The sequence below is a fragment of the Dermochelys coriacea genome, chromosome 1, assembly GCF_009764565.3.
Source record: "Dermochelys coriacea isolate rDerCor1 chromosome 1, rDerCor1.pri.v4, whole genome shotgun sequence".
Lineage (NCBI taxonomy): Eukaryota > Metazoa > Chordata > Testudines > Dermochelyidae > Dermochelys > Dermochelys coriacea.
In genome coordinates this window covers 194,745,554-194,764,218 of record NC_050068.2, presented here as the reverse complement: position 1 = coordinate 194,764,218, position 18,665 = coordinate 194,745,554, and the positions used below count along the sequence as shown (strand labels likewise).

The following is an 18,665-nucleotide window of genomic DNA, read 5'->3' as shown; positions in this document are numbered from 1 at the left end:
TCTAATTGTGTCCACAATACCCCAAATTCGACCCAGCAAAACCGATTTCAGCACTAATCCCCTTGTCGGGGGTGGAGTAAGGAAATCGATTTTAAGAGCCCTTTAAGTCGAAAAAAAGGGCTTCATCATGTGGACGGGTGCAGGGTTGCATCGATTTAACGCTGCTAAATTCGACCTCAACGCCTAGTGTAGACCAGGGCTAAATGACCAGGGTGCTGGTTCACAAAAGGGCCTCTATATCTGCTAACAGTACACTAGCACACAAGCTATCCATTTTAATTGCTATCTGGATCACTTGTTGAAGCTATTCCACTGTGGATAAATAATGAAAGGGTGATTAGAGCAAAGGTACTGGACTAGAGATTTCCAACACCTCCCAGGGGATGTTCCAACCACAAGACTACAGCATCTCAGTCTTGTCACTTCACTATTTAGTTATCCACAGAGAAACAGCTTTAACAGGAGAGAGTGAGGAAACCCTATGTCAAATTAGTCGGCAGCTCATTGCTTCTGAGATGGATGAGATGCTTGTTCAAGTGTTTTATCTCCCTCAGGCAGAGGGAGGGAATTGGGCCTGGGTCTCCCACGTCCCAGGTAAGTGCTTTAGCCATTAGGCTAAAAATTATAAAATGGGCACCACCATCTAATCCTCTGGCTGGATTTTGAATGGGACAGAATCCAGTAGGCAGTCTGTAAGCACATCTGCCACACATGACTTAGGCAGCTAAAAACCTGTCTTCTTCCAGTTCGTGTATAGCTCTTGAGTAAGACAGGAGATAAGCACCTGGATGGATAGAGGGAGGCAGCAATGAACATGCCCAGAAACAGAAACCTAGGCAACTTTTACCCGGAAAACTTAGACACCGAGTGAGTTAGGCACTCACAGAGTTCAGCAGGATTTCTGTGGCTCACAGTGGAACCAAAACTGGGACCTGAGGCATATAACCTCAAGACTTAGGTACCTAAGACTGGGATTTAGGTGTTTAAATAGCTGTATGGATCTGGGCTCTAGAACTTAAAGACTATCTTCCTCAGATTCTGATTCTTTTGATAAGTCAAAAGATTGCCTGATTTACAAAAAGGGCACATTTCTGAATTTAAAAAAATTCACAAAGACTTTTAACTATGATGCCTTCATGACATCTTATCTTCTTGAAAGTTGAATTATCATCTGATTATTTATGGCTAGGGGTTCTAGTTTTGATAAAAAGATAAAACACATTGATCATACATTTTCATGATTTTTTTTTTAAAGTTTAAAATAAGCCCCAGGGGAGAAAATGAAATTTTCAAGTTTCCTTTAAAGGGAATGTCAGTTGCATTTATTGTATGCAGTGTTCTAGAAAATTACAGCCTCTATCACTTTTTGTTCATTGCTCTCCACAGTTCATTCCTTAGTGGCACATAGTGGTAGGATTGTGTGAGGTTTATTTTCATAGGCTGCTGAACACAATGTGGGAACATTGTTGCAAACAATGTGACTGTTTAAAAGAGCATTTATAAATCATATATGTTTGTTAGTGCTAATGAAAAAAACTGATTTCTGCCAAAAATTATGCAGTCAAATTCAAATAAACAGATATAAATTGAATATTTTTTGGAAGATACAAGGCAATGAAGTAGGTAAAAATAAACATTAATAATAGAAACCAAAACCCAGACCCCTACTAGGTCAGTGAGAGCTGTGGGAGTTCAAGCACTGTTTAAAAAGTTTGAAAATTTGGCCTGAGAGTATGCTATCTTTTATGTTTGCACAACACTAATAAAACTGGTTGTCAGCAAATACAAACTTTAAGCTGTATATATTTTTATCTGCAGCCTTCCTTTCTATGTGTAACTCGCATTAGCTTCAAAAGGAGTAAAAGATCTGGCCCCATCTGAGTGAAAATATACTGGTTGGGAAAATCATATTGTTTTAAGTATTGTATTGTTGTAAAAAATATGCATAAGTTTCTTTGTTTAAAATATGGACTAATAGTCTGAGTCCTCTGTGTATTCACTTTCAGCAGTGTAGGAATTAATATGCAAAATGTTAAACCACTTTTTAAAAACAATTCTATTACTTCTAGAGTACTCAACTCAACAGAGTGCCCTCGCACAAACAGTATGTGATAAATTTCCGAAGTGGTGGTTAGGAATTACTGCACATACACATGCCAGCAAGCTCTGAGGTGGCACCAAGCATTCTGTCTGTCATGTGTCTGGCTGCCTTTTCTTGTTCGCATGCTCAGAGTCTAACTCGGGGTGGGCAAACTTTTTGGCCCAAGGGCCACATCAGGGTTGCGAAACTGTATGGAGGGCCGGGTAGAGAAGGCTGTGCCTCCCCAAACACCCTAGCCCCCGCCCCCTATCCGCCCCCCTCAGAACCCCTGACCAATCCAACCCCTCTCCCCCCGCTCCTTGTCCCCTGACTGCCCCCTCCTGGGACCCCACCCCTGATCCAACCCCCCTGCTCCCTGTCCCCTGACTGACCCGCCCCCTATCCACTTCCCCGCCCCCGACAGGCCCCCCGGGACTCCCATGCTGGATGTGGCCCACGGGCTGTAGTTTATCCACCTCTGGTCTAACTGATCACCATATGTGGGGTTGGGAAGGACTTTCCCCCCAGGTCAGATGACCTTGGGGTTTTTTCACCTTCCTCTGAAGTGTGTGGGTGTGATTTCCATGCCAGGAGTATCTGGTTATATCTCATTTAATTAATTCCCTGCCATTTCAGGGGCTTTGAGCATTAGTGCACCTCAGTTTCTTTTATTCTCTGCCTGTGACACATAATAGTCTAGTCTAGTCTCTTGTGGGCTCTAATACTTTGGTTATTTTGTAATATTTTGGTTATTGAGTTTAGTGCTGGGAGGTATTGGTGGCATGTGATATAGAGGAGGTCAGACTAGATGATCTGATGGTCCCTGCTGGCCTTAACCTCTCTGACACTAAATCCCTGCATGTTACAATGGGATTTGCTCATGCATTTTTCTGAGAATCATTTTGAAAACATACTCCAGTAAGCTGGCTTTTGTGTGACTTTAGAACACATGCCATATATCCTGCCACCTCACAGAGAACAGTCAATTTTTGTTAACTGTTTATCCTGCAGCAGACTGGAGGAAGTGGTGGTCATTGGGAGAAAGGATGCGGTTTAAGAGAGAATTTTTTGTTTATAAAAATGAGCCAGAAAAAAATGGGCCTCAATAACAAGTAAGAAAACAATTCAACCCATTCGTGAATGAAATTGTAACCCTAGACTGGCTTGTGTGTGCACATTTGTTTCAGTAGCTCAGTGTTACCACTGTAGCAACAGTGTGAATAGATGGACGTGCATAAAGTTACCCATGTGCCTCAGAGTGTGGTGAGGGTTTAATTTCTGGCTCTGCCACTGACCTACTGTGTAATGCTGAGCAGGTCATTTTCTCTGCATATGCCTCAACTTTCATCTCTGAAAAATGGCAATAATTATTATCCTTACAACATGAGACGAAAAATTGCTTTACCAGTATTATTACATTAAATATCTGCCATGACCTATTTTTCTAACATTAACTTCCATACCGTTTAGCCAACTCAATGACAATATCGTACTGTCACAGAGTAGCTGGACTCTGTGGATAGACTGGGCTCAGCTCCCCTGGGCTGGAGCAGGAGAACCTAATCCAGCTAAGCAGAGAGGGTTGGGTTTACCTTGGCCTATAAAGGGCTGCTAGTAGGCAGGTGGGAAGGAAGGACTGAGACAGGCTAAGGCCATATTTAGGTTAGTAGAGGCCATACTGGAGTAGAGCTAATTCCTGTGGTGGGTCCCTGGAGCAAGGGGGCGAGGGGCTTAGAGAAGCACCCCATAGGTGTGGCTCCAACAGTGGAGCCGAGCTGGAGGAGATAAGGAAGCTGCCAGGAGCTGGAGAGCCAGAGATACTGGGGAGGGATGGCTTTGAAGCTTGGGGGGCCAGATATTGATTTAAGATTGCCTTCTGTTTGTTGTTTGACCTTTGTTATAAAAGAATAAACCTCCTGGATTGGGACTGGAACTTGGCATGGTAGGGCATACTTGGAGACTGGGTGCAGTGGTGCCTCTCCCTCGGATGACACACACCAAACACTTTTATGTTCATGTGTACTTACAAAAAATAAATAGCTTGAAAATAATTCAGTAATAATGGGAATTGTTTTATAATATCTCTATAATAGAAATGGATCTATATCCTAAGTATAAGGAATAAGTAGATCTATATAAACATACATTCATCTTTTACCATAAACGTATTTCACCTGGGCCAAATTCTAATAGCTGCTGAATTCAATGGAAATTACAGATCATCAGCACTCACCACAATAACCCCAACGTATAAATAATAATGCTCTGCCCTTACGCTATATAGCTGCATTCATCCCAGAATCTTAGAGATTTACGGTTATCCACTCTAATAACAGCACTCTGAGTGCTAGTGCCAGGAACAGAACCCAGAGTCTTGACTCCTAGTCCTAGGCTCTAAGCATTAGACCCAAGATTCCCTTTTCTTAATAAGTTTTCAACATAGAATGATGAAGAAAAGAAAATTAAAATAGAGTTTAAAGTAGAGTAGCTCTACAAGTAATAAGAAGCAATGAATGATGAAAATTTTTGCTTAGTCTTACATATTTTATTTCTTTCCCTGTACAGAATTTTTATAAGTAGGAAGCAGAATCAGTTTTACTGTGGGCATAATTCTATGAGTCACAGTCTTAGCAAATGCACCAGCCTTCTTCACTTGGAGCTGTTGGCTGTGCAGCTGGTAGCTGCTGACACAAAGATATTTTCCCCAGAAGAGAAAGCAGTTGATTTACCTGTCTCCAGGAATTATCAACTAATCAGGTGGGATGTTTTTTTAACAGTCATTTGGTGATTCTCTTTTCTTATCTAATTCCCATGTAGGTTTTCAAACTGGAAAATTACCTATCTAATCGGAAGGGATTTTTTTTACCATTCATCTGGTAATTCTCTTCTGTCAGCAAATTCCCACATGAGCTTTAAAGTTTGAAAATTCTCTAGAATGTTATATAGATGGGCTCAGTGTAGAAAAAACAAGGGCACATTTAAATACCTACCAGTACATGGGGGAAAAAAAGACTTTTTACTTCTATTTTATGAGTGATTGTTTTAGAAGGTCAACACATAAATCTGTGCTACCTTTTTACTACTGTTCCTGAGGCCTCTGGGAAGGTGGTGGCTGGCAGCAACGATAAATGTTAAAGACGTCCATTCTTCTCTTCAGTCTCATGCATAGAGCAGGGAGAATAGACTCCTTAAGAAATATTCATGAAATGACAACATAGTCTGCAATGTGCTGCATCTTTATTTTATTCCATTGGCATAGCAGATAGAGCTCCTTAAATGTGTCCTTCACCTACAAACAACCTCATGAGAGATGGATATGAATTGAAACATAGGAACCAAATCACTCTGAACTTTGAGGGATCCCAAATCAGGATGATAAGTTAGTAGATTTGCCCTGTCTCTAATCATTAGTTCTTTATTTTACAAATTGTTTGGCTTTTTTACAAAAGGACCATTTAAATAAAATACAACACATGTCTGCAGATCAGTAATGGTGAAACTTTGTGGAGATCTTGGGTGAGGTTTGCAAAAGCAATCAGCATTCGTTTAGTGATACTCCCATAGAAGTCAATGGTAAAACTCCTGTTGACTTCAACAGGCTGAGTACTCTTGAAAATGCCATTCTATACTTACTCTAATTTTACATGGCTACATACAGACAGACACTGGGGGACATTGTAAGCTGGGGTAAAATCCCTTAAAATCAATGAAGTTTGTATTTACTTGCTAGTGCTATATTTGGCCCACTGTCCCTCCACTAAATCACATACATGCAGAATTTACAAATAGAGAAGGTTACTATAGGTTATCCAATCCTGGAATAGAATTTAGAGCCTAAAGCCATGTCCACATTACAAAATGGTCAATGTATGTTACGTTGGCATGTAGCCACCAAAATTTATATATTGCTTGAGTGTGTGCTTGCGTCAATGCTGCATGTACTTACCAGAAGCGCTTGTGTTGATGTCAAGTGCAGTGTACCATGGGTAGATATCTGTGTGCCATGTGCCACCATCAGGCACAATGCCTCTTGGGAAACTTTCACTATGTGTTGTGGGATAGAAATGACTCACCCAGGGATCTTTGGGAGTTAGGGTCAAGCATGGAACTTTCTCCATTCCGTAATGCCATCCATATTTCATAATTTTTTTGCCTTTTTTAAAAAAAATCCCACAAACCCATACAGCCCTTTTTGATGTTTATCTCTAACAAATACATGGAGCCCACAGAGCTCTGCACTATTCTCATGAATGTTGAAAATACATCTCTTGTATTTGCAAACCCAAAGGAAGTACCTCAACAATGGGGGACATGATGATTTCTTCAAGAACAGTTTCCTGGGGGGCATAGCAAAAAACATATTCAGGGTGGTTGGTGGTGGTTGTGGAACAACTGCAGATGATGGAGTGCTACTTCTGGTGCAAGTGCTTGAGGAACCAACTAGGGACCATACTCCTCTTGACCTGCTGCTCACAAACAGGGATGAATTGGTAGGGGAAGTAGAAGTGGGTGGCAACCTGGGCAGCAGGGACCATGAGATGGTCGAGTTCAGGATCATGACAAAAGGAAGAAAGGAGAGCAGCACCAGAAAGGACCCTGGACTTCAGAAAAGCAGACTTTGACTCTCTCAGGGAACTGATGGGCCGGATCTCCTGGGAGGCTAATATGAGGGGGAAAGGAGTCCAGGAGAGCTGGCTGTATTTTAAAGAAGCCTTATTGAGGGCACAGGAACATACCATCCTGATGTGCAGAAAGAATAGCAAATATGGCAGGCGACCAGCTTGGCTTAACAGAGAAATCTTTGGTGAGCTTAAACACAAAAAGGAAGCTCACAAGAAGTGAAACTTTGACAGATGCCTAGGGAGGAGTATAAAAATATTGCTCTAGCATGCAGGGTGTAATCAGGAAGGCCAAAGCACAACTGGAGTTTCAGCTAGCAAGGGATGTGAAAGATAACAAGAAGGGTTTCTACAGATATGTTAGCAAAAAGAAGAAGGTCAGGGAAAGTGTGTGACCCTTACTGAATGGGGGAGGCAATGAAGTGACAGATGATGTGGAAAAAGCTGAAGTACTCAATACTTTTTTTGTCTCGGTCTTCACAGACAAGGTCAGCTCCCAGACTGCTGCACTGGGCAACACAGTATGGGGAGGAGGTGAGCTGCCCTCAGTGGTGAAAGAACAGGTTAAGGACTATTTAGAAAAACTGGACATGCACAAGTCCATGGGTCCAGATCTAATACATCTGATGGTGCTGAGGGAATTGGCGGATGTGATTGCAGAGCCATTGACCATTATCTTTGAAAACTTGTGGCGAAAGGGGGAGGTCCTGGACGATTGGAAAAAGGCAAATATAGTGCCTATTTTTAAAAAAGGGAAGAAGGAGAATCTGGGGACCTACAGACCAGTCAGCCTCACCTCAGTCTCTGAAAAAATCATGGAGCAGGTCTGGGCTTATTTAGCCTTCAGAAGAGAAGAGTGAGGGGAGATTTGATAACAGCCTTCAACTACCTGAAGGGGGTTCCAAAGAGGATGGAGATAGGCTGTTCTCAGTGGTAGCAGATGACAGAACAAGAAGCAATGGTCTCAAGTTGCTGTGGGGGTGGTTTAGGTTGGATATTAGGAAAAACTATTTCACTAGGAGGGTGGTGAAGCACTGGAATGGGTTACCAAGGGAGGTAGTGGAATCTCCATCCTTAGAGGTTTTTAGAGCCCGGCTTGACAAAGTCCTGGCTGGGATGATTTAGTTGGGGTTAGTTCTGCTTTGAGCAGGGGGTTGGACTAGATGATCTCCTGAGGTCTCTTCCAACCCTAATCTTCTATGATTCTGGGCCAGGGCATGAGCACTGAATGGTTGGATCGTATCATAATACAGGTTTGGGGCAATGAGCAGTGGCTGCAGAACTCGAATGCAAAAGGCCACATTCCTGAATCTGTGTGCTGAGCTTGCCCCAGCCTTTCAGCACAGGCACACCAGGATGAGAGCTACATTGACAGTGGAGAAGTGAGTGGCAATCACACTCTGAAATCTTGCAATGCCAGATTGCTAACAATCAGTGGGAAATTATTTTGATTTGAAAATCCAAGTGGGGGCCATTGTCATGTAAATGTGCAGGCCATTAGTCATCTCCTGCTTGCAGGACTGTGACTCTCAGTGATGTGTAGGACATAGTGGGTGGCTATGCAGCAATGGGGTTCTTAAACTAAATGGATCATTACAATGGGGTTCCTAAACTGTGGCGACAGATGGCATGCATATCCCTATTTTGGCAGTAGGGCACCTTCCACAGAGTACATCAACAGAAAGGGCTACTTTTCTATGGCTGTGCAAGCATTGCTGGATCACTGGGGAAGGTGTCTGACACTCACCTTTTTAAGAACACAGTACTGTTCATAAAGCTGCAAGCAAGAACATTATTTTCCAGACAACACATTACCATTAGTGATACTGAAAGGCCAATAGTGATTCTGGGGGATTCAACCTGCCCCTCTCTCCCCAGCTCAGGATGCCATACATTGGCTACGCTGACAGTACCAAGGAAAGGTTCAGCTACCAGCTCAACAACTGCAGAATGTGCCTTTGGTGTATTGAAGGGGCACTGGTTTTATTTAATCACTAGATTGGATCTCAGTGAGAAAAATATCTCAATAGTTATAGCTGCCTGTTGTGTTCTGCATAATGTCTGTGAGGCAAACGGGGAAAAGCTGCCACCAGGGTGGAGGTGGGGCAGCAGTCTGCTGACACTTAACAGCCAGACAAATGGATCATTACAAGAGCCCAACACTGAGCTATGTGGTTGAGGGAGGGTTTGAAAGAGCAGCTTAATGTTCAGCCACAGTAGTGCTCTGTGCTGGACTGTTCTCCGGGCCTGGAGCTTTGAGTGCTGCTAAGAACTGTGTACTGCTTGCTGTATATTTTTAAATTTGCAAAGTACTCCACTTAAGAAAGAACAATCAATTGGACACACACAAAATGAGAAATGACTGCCTAGGAAGGAGTACTGTGGAGAGGGATCTGGGGCCTATAGTGGCTCACAAGCTAAATATGAGTCAGCAGTGTAACACTTGCAAGAAAGCAAACAGTCATTCTGGGATGTATCAGCAGGAGTGTTGTAAGTAAGACACGAGAAGCAATTCTTCCACTCTACTCCATGCCAATAAGGCCTCAGATGGAGTGTTGTGTACAGTTCATATTTCAGAAAATATGTGGACACATTGGAGAAAGTCCAGAGAAGAGCAACAAAAATGATTAAAGATTTAGAAAACATGACCTATCAGGAAAGACTGAAAAACTTGGTTTTAGTTTGGAGAAGAGAAGACTGAGGGAGGACATAACAGTTTTCAAGTTCATAAAAGGTTGTTACCAGGAGGGTGAAAAAAATGTTCTCTTTAACCTCTGAGGATAGGACAAGAAGCAGTGAGCTTAAATTGCAGTAAAGGAGGTTTAGGTTGGACATGAGGGAGGTTGTGGGATCTGTCATTGGAGATTTTTAAGAAGGGGTTAGACAAACACCTGTCAGGAATGATCTAGCTGCTATTACTTAGTTCTGCCTTGAGTGCAGGGGACTGAACTAGATGCCTATTGAGATCCCTTCAGTCCTACACTTCTATGATTCTATGACTGTGTTTTCCATAAACTCTGAATTATGTACTGCTTGGTGTGCATTTGCAAGTACTATGTTCTCTGACTACCACTATGCATTCTGCAATATTTCTGGCGAACTAATAAAGAGAAAATAGAACTTTGAGTGGGAGGAAAAAAACACACAGACGATGTTGTATAAATTTATAACAGAACTTAATGAGGTGAAAAATTAAAATTAGAAAGAAAGTAAGATAAATATGAGTCAGCAGTGTAACACTTGCAAGAAAGCAAGTACATTTGAGTGCACAGATATAATTGTTGTGGCCCTATATACTCTGACCTGTGAGAACCATGGTTGGTGTATGTGAAGCTGAGCATTTCCTTGCTGTCGTCCAGAGTTGGAGTGATGGAGATACTGATGCCACATGGTATGGTATGTTAGAGGGGTGCAGGAAGAGATGACCATGGAGTTCTCCAAGGACTACGACAAGTGGAGGTCAACTAAGGTCTGTAGCATTTGGATCTTCTGCTGAGAAGATCCATTATGTCCTGGAGTATTCCTCTCTCCTTGTGTTGCTGGGACTCCTGGGTCTTTTTCTTGTCCTCAGTCTCTCTCCATGCTGATGGTCATATTGGCCCTCCAGTGGTCTGATTGTTCAGGTCTGAAGCAGCATAGCTTGCAAGGACATGTCTTCCCTCATCCTCTTCTTTCTTCTCCTCCTCAGGGTCAGGCGTTCTGTGGGTGTGGTGTTGGCACCCCTCAAGGCTAGCATGCCAAAAGCTGCTGATAAAAACAGACAGATGTACCATTGGACTTACAGTCACAAAGAAAAGGGAAAGACAGGTTTCAAAACTCCATTTCCTTATTTCCATAAACACCTTAAATAAGAAACGCTTATTGACACTTCAGCTTTGGAGAGCTATGGCACAGCGCTGCTCTCCAGCCCTGGTCATCAGAGGAGAAGCAAGGGGGAGATCCAGGGTCATGTGCTCTCCCCACCCTCGGATTTGCTGTGCTTGGCTTGTACAAAGCATGCTCTCATGGACTGAATGTGCCCAGTAACACTGCTGAAGCTGACTGCCCCCACTATCACTGGCACGGGCATATTTGCTGGTCATGATGAGTATGGTCCACCAGGGATGAGAGGGAGAAGAATTTTCTTTTGAACGAAGCTATAAAATTAGGGTCTATATTCCATGGATATGAGCATTGGGGAATGGCACTGAATATTAGCATTAATTTCTACAGGTGGTGATGATTTATCTGATAGCTCACTTCTGAGGGTCACAAAAGGCACAAAACCACTGCTGCTACTGACATCCCAGTACTACCTAGGCCCATATGTCGCTATTCTGTTTACTGCCATGGTGCCAGCCAAATTCATCACAGAATGGCATGGGAAAAGTGTCTTGCTGTGGAGGAAGAAATAAGGCAGTCATCCCTTGAAACCTTCAGGAAAAGATTGCAGAGTATGAAAGTTTCATCAAGATTCACAGATTAAAAGGGACATCCCTCTCATGTTCCTGTACATGATATGGATTGTGTACAGAGCTGGCTTATACACACCAGATGTGCTGATCATAAGATCCTTTAATGCTCTGCCTGGTATGGCTGAGGTCCATTACACACAGTGAACAGTATAATATAGTTTAGCATTCCATTACATCTCCCCCGTAAATTCCACATTCCTGCTATTTACAATGTTACACTATCACCCTGTCTTTCAAGTTTAGTACGTATCAATCTGTTACATGTCTCTGAATCATACTGGTTTTCTAATTACATGACCCAACATGTAACAGCTTGGTCATCTGACTGTCCATTAGTTGCAATGACTGGTGTCATAAATATAAAGGGAAGGGTAAACACCTTTAAATCCCTCCTGGCCAGAGGAAAAACCCTTTCACCTGTAAAGGGTTAAGAAGCTAGGATAACCTCGCTGGCACCTGACCAAAATGACCAATGAGGAGACAAGATACTTTCAAAGCTGGAGGGGTGGGGGAGAAACAAAGATTCTCTCTGTCTGTGTATTGCTTTTGCCGGGACCAGAGCAGGAATGCAGGTCAGAACTCCTGTAAAGGGCTAATAAGCAATCTAGTTAGATATGCGTTAGATTCTGTTTTGTTTAAATGGCTGATAAAATAAGTTGTGCTGAATGGAATGTATATTCCTGTTTTTGTGTCTTTTTGTAACTTAAGGTTTTGCCTAGAGGGATTCTCTATGTTTTGAATCCGATTACCCTGCAAGGTATTTACCATCCTGATTTTACAGAGGTGATTCTTTTACTTTTTCTTCAATTACAATTCTTCTTTTAAGAACTTGATTGCTTTTTCATTGTTCTTAAGATCCAAGGGTTTGGGTCTGTGTTCACCTATGCAAATTGGTGAGGATTTTTATCAAGCCTTCCCCAGGAAAGGGGGTGTAGGGTTTGGGAGGATTTTGGGGGGAAAGACATTTCCAAGCGGGCTCTTTCCCTGTTATATATTTGTTAGACGCTTGGTGGTGGCAGCAATAAAGTCCAGGGGCAAAAGGTAAAATAGTTTGTACTTGGGGAAGTTTTAACCTAAGCTGGTAAAATAAGTTTAGGGGGTTTTTCATGCAGGTCCCCACATCTGTACCCTAGAGTTCAGAGTGGGGAAGGAACCTTGACAACTGGTGAGGTCAGTTGGAATCTTTGAGTCACCGTCGTCGCCTTATTTTACATCCGTCAACTGTAGAGTTTGCTCTGTTGATTGTTCTTTCTGAATAATGAACTGTAGATGTCGACAGTTTCTGTTGAGCTCTCCACTGTCAGTCTCAGCATCCAAATCATGTGAGATTGAATTCTTTTTCTTCATAACAGCTGGAGTTGTCCATCCTTCTCCATCCAATTTGACATGAACATGGTCACCAGTTCTAGACTTGGCAGTTCTCTAACTGAGTGTCTGTTGTAAAAGTGTTCATAAGCTCTTTTAGCCTTTTTATCCTATTTGGCTGCTCTCTTCATGTCTGGCCACCATGGAAATAGGTTCTTTTCCAAAGATGGACAGTAGTTCTGTGTTGTCTTCCCATGAGAAGTTGTGCTGGATTGTATCCAGTAGCAGCCATTGGTGTTGATCTGTAACACAGAAGAGCAGGAGCAGGATTTTGTGGTTCTCTGTACAGCTTTCTCAGCCTCTTCATTTGCTTGTGAGTAATGTGGAATGACTTAAATTTTGCTGCAGTGAATTGTGGTCTGTTGTCTGTCCCTAGTTCTTCTGGAATACCGAAGTGAACAAAAGTGCACTTCAGTTTCTTGAGAAATTTTTGAAAGCATAATTTCCCAAAGGGTGTGATAAACATAATCTGTTTAGCACTTCCTTTGACTAAAGGAGTTTTCCAGAATTTGCTTGAGGCATCCAGGCTTTCATGTGGAACTACAGCTGATCCCTGTTGGACGCAGGCACATGCTTACACTGTGCAAACTCGTAGATATCCATGTTTTGACAGTGAGTCCATAGCTGTGCCTGCAGATCTACTTCCCATAGGCCCAATATTTTGTCTGCTTTGGACAGGAGCACATCTAGTGTGTGGAGCTGGCATGTTCAGTTAAGCAGTTACACACAACAAGGGTGAGCTGCTAGGTGTGCTTGCCAAGATGGGTAATCAAGAAAAGGCATTTCAGAAATATGTGTGGGGTTTTAAAGGGTGGGGTGGCTTCCAGTCTCTGTGACCCCTGGGCAGTGATGTTTAAAATTGTGACCAGAGTGGTCACTGTCTCAGGGAATGGGGATAAATGGCTCTAGTTTTGTCCCATCTCTAATTTAATGCAACTTTCCTCTAAAGGGTCAACGCTTTGGGGATGAAAAAAGAGATGAATCATGGCTACTTTCCTTCTGCCTGCTTGAAAGTTTGAAATGGAAACAAAAGAAAACTGATGAACAAGGAAGATATACACCCCCAAGCTGTATTTGTGTGACCATGGACTTCCAGTACATATAGAAGGTCTATTGCTTCTGTTTGATGAGTGGGTTTCTTTTCCCCCTCTCATGAATAGAGGTCTTTTTTGGTTTGGTTTTTTAAAATATCATGAATGATATAATACAGAAATCAGAGTTAAATATTTAATAATACTTTGTATTGTTCCACATAAGGATCTCAAAGCACTGTACAAACATGAGTTGTCTGATCCTGAACCCATCAGAGTCAATGGGAATTTTCTCAGGGGTGCAAAATCAGGCCCTCAGTCTCTCAAACTGTCTTGAGAACTAAGCAGCATTACACCAGTTTTTACTCATGTGTAAACTGAGGCAAAGAGAAGGTAAAGGATTGGGATCCAACTCCCATTAAAGTCAATCTTTGTACTGAATTTACTGATAGTTGCATCAGGATATAAATGACTTGTCTGTGGCAACGATGTGGGCAGGTTACACAGGCAGGAATAGTATCTCTGTGCTCTAACCACTCAAAAAACAAACCAAAACATTAAAAGCATCCTTTGTTTTAACTGAATCCTTGTCTGCAGCTGGATTATTAAATGATTCCATGCCCTTGGTTTTATATATCAATTACACACCATTTAAAATCTGAGGAGATGGAAGAGAAATAATTATTTTTATGTCTCATTTATATACTCTGTTGCTACAAATGTAAGAGTTAGGGGCAAAATCTGCTCTTTGTTACTCAGGTGTAAATCAGGAGTTACTCCATTGAGATTGATGGATTTCATTCTGGATTTGTACCATGGTATCAGAGCAAAATTTGTCTCAATGTAAAAAATAAAATCAAATAATTTTATCTAAATGGATACGATACAATGCTCAGCATCTTATTAACAGTTTAATGATGTGCCGAAGGTTTGGAATAAAGGCTAAACTGTTATTAGTGACTCCCATTTGGCTGTAATGTGGTAGCATTACAATTATTTTGGTCCCCATGCCTTTTTATCTGCATATATTTTATAAAAGACAGTATTTATGAGAAGGATAATGTAATGTTTGCTTTTGATAGTCAAAGTGCGCCACGTTTTTGATTCCAGCTCTCAGTTCCAATGAACTGCTGGAGGCAATACACATATAATATGGAAAATATCTCCTTCAAAAAGATTCAGAAATTATTTTGATACATCTGCGCTTCCTCACTTGCCTTGACAGTTTTATTTCATCCTAGTGCCACTGACTACTGTTGTCTTTGATTCTATCTCCCTATGCTTAATTCATTGTACTGCAGCAAAATATTTAAAAACAAATCCAAACTGTGTAACATTTTCCTAAGGAAGAAGACAAATCAAGAAGCAAAGGTGGTGTGTTTAGTGGCAGCTGCAACTCGGTGGCTATAGGGCTTTGGTTTTGGGTTCCTGGTGGGTCCAGTCAGTGTGATAATTCAGATTTAAGCATCAGAAGTTCTGGGAGATGGTGACACAAAAGCCTCAAAGAAAGAGACTCTGATATAAGGTTAAGCAGATTAGGCAGTGAGCAGATATATACTCAGCAGAAGAAAAACAGCAAGATACTCCAGGACTACACGTGATGGGTATTCGATCTATGGCACCAGAGCTGCAGAGTGGCTTTTGTTGAATCCAGGTACTTGTTCAGAGCTCTTCTCACTCTGATCACACACCGCACTCCCATTGTCCAGCACATGCATGATAGAGTGGGAAGTGATGAGTGAATGGTTCAGAGCTGCCAGATTGTCTCTGTCCCTTAAAACAGTCATGAATAGGTGTAATGGTAGGGTGCGGGGATGAGTGAAGATGGAAAATAGCATTTCAACTATTAGCAGCAGTAGAAGAGGTCAGGTTCAGTATATCTACAGTTACTACTGGGATCCCTTTCCAAATAAATAAAGTACTTGAAACCTTATTGGTCAGAAGATAAAACCTGTTTAGCCTCCCTTCTAGTGGCAAGAAGTAAAAGGTGGAGATGAGAGCTTGACATGTGAAACACTTACAGAAACAGTGGTCCCTATTAAAAACCAGGGACGGCAGAATGGGGGGAGGAGCAGTGGGGGCTAGTGCCCTCACACTGTAAATATTGTGGGGGCTGATATATGTTTCTACTCCCACAGTGTTTTCTACCCCCACAATATCTTGTGGAGATGACAGCAGGACCTAGAGGAGGGACTGGAGTGGCCGCCATGGCAACAGGATCGGGCTGGCTGCTAGGGAGCAGGTTGGAACAACTCTCCTCTTCCCATCATCTTTCGCTTGGTTGGCTGTAGCGGCCATGCTGGCCAGGGCTGGCCTGCAGGGAGCACGCAGGGATGGCATAGTGTATGCCCCCCAGTCAGCCAGGAGAGGCAGCCACTCATGTGACTCCCCAGCCCAGTCCCACCTTCTAGCCACTGTGGGTCCTGGCAGAGATGCCTGGCCCAGGGGAGGGGCGGAGCATGTGAGCTAGCTACCAGGGTGGGGGAGAGGGAGGGGGCACTGGTGCACAGGCAGCTACTGGGAGTTGGGGGAGGGGAGAGCACAGGGCTCCTCCAACCATAGAGGAAATGCCATAGGAATGGCCATAGGAACTGCTGGGATGCCCTTTCCCAGCCTGGAACTGGCTTTCCCCACACCGAGTCTCAGTAGTTCCCCTCACTGCTTCTCCTAAGCTTCCCCGCCTTCACTGTGGACTTCTGCCCCCCACTATCCATTAACAACTATGTCTCTGTCTGGAGGTAGCAGCCATTTTGTGCCTGCTGTAGTGGTAATACGCACCTGGTGCTTTGTATTATGGAGACCTTTCTGCACTCGTGTCGCTGCTTTCTGAAACGAATGCCGTTTAGATTGAAAGTTTACAGTTGCTCTTTGTGTCTGCGAAAACTTGGTAGGCAGGAAAGGAGAAATGCCATCGTGGTACATATAGATATGTTTTTGTTTTCTGTGCATTGGAGCTTTTAATGTAAGACATATGCCTGCTTCTGCTTGGGTAGTGAAGGGATTCAAGATGAAGGATTTTTGACATATGTACTCAGCTTGCTTTCTGTCATATGGAGATTTTATGTCTTCTTTTCCTTAATTTGAAATAAAAGTCATTTGGAGTGAAATTACGTTTTGCTCTTTGTGCATAGCCAGAAAACCAGGAAAAAGGAGAGATATTTTACTGAATAAAATCACAGACAGCCACAAAATAATCATGCTGCAAGGTCCTGTCATTTTGATGTTTGTACTATGGCAATGATTGCATCAACGTGTGATGACAAATCATGTTACCTCTTTGTGCTTCAGTTTCCCCATCTAAACAGAGAGAATAAAAACACTTATTGTACCTGTCTCACAGGAGTGGGAGAAGGGTTGGTATAAGAGCTGAAAATCAATTGGGACTAGATTGTGCAATCCTCCCTCACACGGATGACCAGTTACTGAACACTAGTCCCAAAGAAGTCATTGAGTGTATGCACTCACCAGTAGTCCTCAATGTTTTATAAATCATTTTGACCATGAAGAGTACAGTGAAGTGGCAAGTACTGTAATTAGTAAACACTATATCAAACAATGGCCTTGTCGGTACACCTGTCAATTTTGTTACTGCAGCAATCTCTGGATTGGCTCCAGTGCATTGGTTGCACAGTTCTCAAACAGGGCCAGCTCTAGGCACCAGCAAAGCAAGCATGTGCTTGGGGCGGCACATTTCAAGGGGCGGCATTCTGGCCACCGTTTTTTTTTTTTTTGCTTGGGTAGTTGCGCTCTCGGTGGTTGGGGCAACAAATTTTTTTGCTTGGGGTGGCAAAAAACCTAGAGCCAGCCCTGTTCTCAACACAAAAGAATGCCTATAAAGGCACTTCAAAATGAGCATAGTTTTTAATTGTAGGTAGTGGTGGGTGAGTTCCTTTTTATTGCAGGTCTATTAAAAAAACAGCTTAGAATTTTAAAGCCAACTGATCCTGTTACAGGGAATTCAGCAAAAGGAGGCTGCCTTCATCACTGCATAGTAGAGAGGGACTATTTAGCTTCTAGACTGGTAGTAAGATAGTCTCAGCATCACATTTAGTTCTTATTAATGTTTTTGAACCCAAAAGGTTAAAAAAAGACCTAGATAAATTCATGGAGGTTTGGTCCATCAATGGCTATTAGCCAGGATGGGCAGGGATGGTTTCCCTAGCCTCTGCTTGCCAGAAGCTGGGAATGGCTGACAGGGGATGGATCACACGATGATTACCTGTTCTGTTCATTCCCTCTGGAGCAGCTGGCATTGGCCACTGTCAAAAGACTGGATACTGGGCTAGATGGACCTTTGGTCTGACCAGTATGGCTGTTCTGATGTTCTTATGCTGCTACTTCTGATGCCTGAAAACACCCACATTTCTCTCATTAAGATACTCTCTTGCCTCAAATCCTGGCATCTAAAGAGCCAATCAACCTTATTAAACCTGAGGAAATACTGATGCATAAGTTGAAGAAATACTGCTGGTTACTGTCTTGTAGTAGAGTATGTAAACCGAACATTTCAGAGATGATATATAGTAAGTTTGGAGCATATCAATCTTGTCTCTAACTAATATCAGCACAAAGGATCTCCAGATAAGCACTCAGACTTTTTCTATTAGGAAAAGTCTGTCGTGATTTTAAGAACATTTTATTACACTATCGCACCAAGTGTGTTCTGTACATGATGGCAGCATTGACTGTACAGAAATCATTTGCACACTGCTTTAAAGTGTGTTTCAGTTACTTCTGCATTATCGATGGAATATGGAAAGTATTATTAGGGGGTAGTGCTATCCTTTATCCTCGTGCAGAAATAAACTACTGGAAGGATGCTGTGGAGAGCATCAACAAATAGCTGCAACATAAACCCATATCATTCTGCTCCTCCCTCCTCACCAGGCCAGCCAAGGCAGAAGGCGTGTCACCCATTTTTTTTTTAAATCTTGATCTATTATTAATATATATGCCTATTATATACCATATGTATATGGGAAATTGCCAATTAAGGACATTTCAAATGGTTATCTCTATGAAATAAACACAGAACCCATGGATGACATTTTTACATTCACTTTTCAGATTAGAAGGGCATTGTCACTAGTGAGTGAGGCCTTTAGAGGCTGCTCAG

The 18,665-nt window shown here is 42.4% G+C and overlaps 1 long non-coding RNA gene across 1 annotated transcript; it reads left to right on the top strand.

Moving 5' to 3' along the window:
* Positions 1 to 4,645: 4,645 nt before the first annotated feature.
* On the top strand, positions 4,646 to 14,484 carry LOC122457773. Its single transcript, XR_006277447.1, has 3 exons — positions 4,646 to 4,837; positions 10,059 to 10,168; positions 13,468 to 14,484. It is a non-coding gene; the product is annotated as an uncharacterized LOC122457773 (long non-coding RNA).
* The last annotated feature ends 4,181 nt before the right edge of the window (positions 14,485 to 18,665 follow it).